The following is a 5,418-nucleotide window of genomic DNA, read 5'->3' as shown; positions in this document are numbered from 1 at the left end:
CAATACACATCATCGAAAAAATATATTGAGCAAGATGGTACCCTGAAAAAAGCGGCTGCCTCTAGAGTTATATTAGGTGCTCCTAATGAGGGCATCTTATGTACTCAATCACAATGCCATTTTTTGAAGAAAATTGTTTCATACATCTGTAAATATTGAAACCTATTTGCAGCATATTACTACTTATCATGCAGCTTTACAATGGACACTGCTGTCTGCCATGTAGGTAGCAGAAATTTTCAATCCTTCAATCTAGATATCGAAATAATGTGTAGAAGGAATGCCAAATGAGATATGTTTTTAGATTTCTATTGAACTGTTAGCAATTTACAAATCTTTGTTTTGTATTAGATGACAGATTATTTAATATCTTTGCACAGAGTGCATAACTGTGCTGTGAACCATCAAAAAGGAGGCAAGATCTACATGAAAATGAAAATTGAGTGTGTGTGCATGTCCCTACATGTTCTCTCTCTCTCTCTCTCTCTCTCTCTCTCTCTCTCTCTCTCTCTCTCTCTCTCTCTCCCTCCCTCCCTACCTCCCCCCCTTCCATCCCTCTTCCTTCATCTCCTACTTCCCTGTCTCCCTCCTCATCTCCATCTTCCCCACCTTCCCTTTCTTTACGTCTCTACCTCTTACATGTTCTACCCTTTGAACTCCTTTCATCTTGTTATGTAGTCACTGAATTGTCTGTCAAATGACCTACCTCACACCATCCCCTTATTCCATCCTCACTTCATGCATCCTTCCCTACCCCGTCTCCATTTGCACCTTCTCAGGCAGCAACTGCTATTGATAACCAACTGTCAGTGTTGCTGTAGCCACAGGTGTTTCCATTTGGGTGTCTGTGTGGTTGTATGCATAAATGTTATGTACTTTTACTAGAGAAAGAGCAAGAGCTTGAAAGCCAGTAAAATATTGTGTCTGCTGCATGTTTCTATGCACCTTACAGATTTCAGCTATAGGTGAGTGGTTGACTTTCCTTTGTTGAATGTATTATCCATCCAGGAACGTCCACAGTTGTTCATTGTTGAAAATTAATTTTGTGTCTTTTATTGTGATTTTGGACATCACAGTACATCTCAGACTGATGTTTACTATCAGAAACATAAAAGATAAAGTAATAAATGAATTGGGAAGCATATGTAGAAATTCTAATGTCCTCATAGGCAGCCCTAACCTATCCGCTGCCAAGGTATGAGCACTGCGTAGGTATTCCCAGCTTATGCCGAAGTTAGGTTGACCAGTTATTACTGTCCTAGTATTTAAAGCAATAAAGAGATATTAATTTTGTTTTAGGGTTTATATGAAAACACATTTTGTAGAATGTTCAAATATAATCACGTAACCATCTACAAAACATATTAGTTGTTCAGTTTTAAACATATTACAAAGATTTACAAAAAAACCTACTTGATGTAAGCTTTAGTACACACAAACCTATTGACAATGTCACTGTTATTAATATGGGTACAGTATTCAATACTAAAAAAAGTTAAACTGGCTAGTTTCCTTATAATTTTTTATTTAGAAACAGATCTTTCACTGTGAGCTACTGACAGTAATTATGGATGTCACAGCACATCTCAGACTGATGTTTACTGTCAGAAACATAAAAGATAAAGCAATAAATGAATTGGGAAGCAAGTTTGGAAATTTCAATGTCCTCATAGACAGCCATAACACATCCACTGATAGATTAGGAAACACTGAAATTGAATGGTTTGAAACAAACAATTCAGTGTCTCTGATAAGAGTGCACCCAGGATTTGAGCTAGAGAGGAGGGTCAGAGGGCAACCAATATTAGTTTTGTGTTGAACAATATGTGAAGATCTTTTTTTTTTTGGGGGGGGGGGGGGGGGAGGCAGAAGGGGGTGCGGTGCGGGGGCCCAGCTGGGTATATCCTTTATTTCTGATGACATTGTTCAGTCAAGTAAGATAGGTAGAAGCTCCATTTCATTAAAGACATTGTTTTGATAAATATCTAAGTTTAAGCTGCTGCTCAGTCTGCTTTGCAAATTTAAATGGAGAGAGTTTTCTTTCTTCTAATTCTTATTCTTCTTCTTATTATTATTATTCAGTTAAACACCAATCAAAAACAGTTTTGCATCACCCCCATTCCCAGAACTCCTGAAGAGAGACGTTGACTGTGGATAATGAATCACAGACACAGTCCCTTTGACTGTTCAGAGATGTCACTAAACCCACCCAATGATATAAACAACCATGCATGAACAGCTCCTACAGGCAGAGGGGGTCTGACAGCTGATCAGTTCCAGTCATTCCACCAGGAAGCAGGTACACAGCTTACGTTGTCTATAGTTCAACCATGCCTAGACAGTCAGTATTGTGGTTCAATTGTGTCCGTATTATTTTGTGCCAGGAAGGGCTCTCAACAAGGGAAGTGTCCAGGCATCTCAGAGTGATCCAAGCCAATGTTGTTCAGACAAGGAGGAGATGCAGAGAGACAGGAACTGTTAATGACGTGCGTCACTCAGGCTGCCCAAGGTTTACTAGTGCAGTGGATGACCGCTGCCTATGGATTATGGCTCCGAGGATCCCAGAGAGCTACCATGTTGAATAATGCTTTTCATGCAGCCACAGGATGTCATGTTACAACTCAAACTGTGCTCAATAGGCTGCACAGTGCACAACTTCACTCCCGAGGTCCATGGTAAGATCCATCTTCACAACCACGACACCATGCAGCATGGTACAGACGAGCCCAGCAACATCGCAAATGGAACGCTCAGGATTGGCATCACGTTCTCTTCACTGATGATTGTCACATATGCCTTCAACCAGATGATCATCAGAGACGTATTTGGAGGCATCCCAATCAGGCTGAATGCCTTAGACACTGTCCAGTGAGTGCAGAAAGGTGGAGGTTCCCTGCTGTTTTGGGAGGCATTATGTGATGTTGATGTATGCTGCCGGTGGTCACGGAAGGTGCATTAATGGCTGTATGATACGGGAATGCCATCCTCCGACTGATAGAGCAACCATACAGGCAAGGCATTCATCTTCATGGATGACAATTCGTGCCCCTTGCATGCACATCTTGTGAATGACTTCCTTCAGGATAATGACATCACTTGAGTAGAGGGGACAGCATGTTCTCCAGACATGAACCCTGTCAAACATGCCTGGAATAGATCGAAAAGGGCTGTTTATGGATGGTGTGGCCCACCAACCACTCTGAGTGTTCTATGCCAAATCGCCATTGAGGAGTGTTACAATCTGAACCAATAGTGCCTTGATGAACTTGTGGATAGAATGCCATGACAAATACAGGCATGCATCAATGCCTGAGGTCGTGCTACTGGGTATTAGAGGTACCACTGTGTACAGCAGTCTGGACCATCGCTTCTGAAGGTCTCACTGTATGGTGATACAACATGCAATGTGTGGTTTTCATGAGCAATAAAAAGGGCAGAAATAATGTTTATGTTTATCTCTATTCCAATTTTCTGTACAGGTTCTGGAACCGAGGTGATGCAAAATGTTTTTTGATGTGTGCATAAGCATAATCAACATTCTGAAACTAATGCTTCGAATTTTGTGTGTTGTCTTTGGGTTTCCGAGCCAGATCATCTTGATGTAGTAGTAGTTTTTGAATATCTTGTTAATGTTCTGTTAGATTCATTGCTACACGACAGATCAGATAGTAGTAGCATGCTCCATAATGCTGTCTTGACATCGAAGTAAAAAAGTTTTCATTAAATTCCTCGCTACTAAACAAATTGCACCAGTTGTAATTCATCATTGCTTGCTAGAAGTTTATGGTGATGATACAGATGAGTAATGAGAGGCTGTGGGCTCTGTGTTTCAGTAGTATGTGCCCGACAAGCCACATCTCAGATAACCTTGCTCAGCTGCCATCTCTCTTGATCTGTTCATCCTTGATGATTGGTGGATTATGGCCGTGGAGCAGTATTGAGGCTGGCAGCACTGGTGCCCCTTTGTACCCGTACCTGTGTTATTAGTTAAAAGTATACAATTTTCAGAAGTTAAAGGGCCTATGTAAAGCACATTTTATATATAGATTCAACCCTTCATCCAGGCAACTGAATATTTCATGAGCTGAAGTTTTCTGCTTTAGTATCATGTAGAATCACATCACATGCAGTAGGCCACATTCTGCTGACAATAAACATTGTACTTATAATTATGATAAATAGTAATTTAAATCTACATTTTACTGTGAATGAGTTAATAATAAGTTAACTGACAGATACTACAGTTAAATGGAAGCTGAGTTCTTGTTTAAAGCAGAAATAATGAACTCTGTATGTTATATCACGCACCTGAAGTGCTAACTTGTAGGTCTAATTTTTGTAACTCATAAATAACGAAAATTTCTGTAGTTTTAAGTTGTTAAATTATTTAATTTCTATTTTTAAGAATTTAATCTGTGCTGCAATGCATGACAAGTTTGGATGTAGGCTAGTCGGACAGGCAATGTTGTGGATGTTGTGGTCTGGAATTCCATTGGGACAGTTGTAGTAGAGAATTAAGACAATAGGACTACTGAACTGGAAACAAAGACTTGTGCCCTTCAGACTGAATCAGATTATGTGAAATTTGGACTAGATAGATTGAAGGGGGCAAACATTATGATAACTGGGTAAAGGTAAAATGCAATGGTTGAAATGGGAACAGCTGTTCAACTTCATCATCTACATTTGAGCTTACAGTATCTAATAAGTTTGACTTGTTACCTGAACTAGGAGGGGCATAGCCTCATCTAGCCGTAGGTCAAGGGGGGTGCAGTGAAAAGTATAGGTCAGTACCAAAAGAGAGTAGAAAGAAAAAGAGTCTTGCTACTAGGTAGCAACCATGGCAGGAGTGTAAGTCATATAGTGCTGCACAAATTAGGAACAGGGTACCATGTCACAAGTATTGTGAAGCCAAATGTTAGCCTTGGCCAGGTGACAGAGAACATAGGGAATTAGTGTGAAGATTTTACCAAAGAGGATCATGTTATCACAGTAGGTGGAGCAGGGAACACCCTAGATAAAGACAGAAATTAAAGCATTAGGGGTGACTTGAATAAAACAGGAATAGCAACTGCACAAAGTGTGAGTTTTGTGGATGCCATGAAGATTCATGACAACCTCTGGGTTAATTCTGAAGTGAGAAGTGTGACACTGAGATGAGCAGACTTCTGCTAACTGAAACAAAATCTCATATGATTGCAGTGCTTGTTGCAACAATTGAGAGATGGGGCTATACTAGAGATAGCCTACACTTGAACAAAAAGAGGGGAAGACAGTTGGGCTCAGATACTTGCAGGCTCACAGTCATACAAAGCAAGATCCCTGTGCTTACTGCAGTCAGAGAGATACCATTTTTAGAGTAGAATTGGGATTCAGACACACTGTTATCAAGAAGACAAAATAACAGATGAGCCTCAC

This window comes from Schistocerca americana, chromosome 1, assembly GCF_021461395.2.
Source record: "Schistocerca americana isolate TAMUIC-IGC-003095 chromosome 1, iqSchAmer2.1, whole genome shotgun sequence".
NCBI classification, from domain to species: Eukaryota; Metazoa; Arthropoda; class Insecta; order Orthoptera; family Acrididae; genus Schistocerca; species Schistocerca americana.
Note: the sequence above shows the minus strand (reverse complement) of the source record.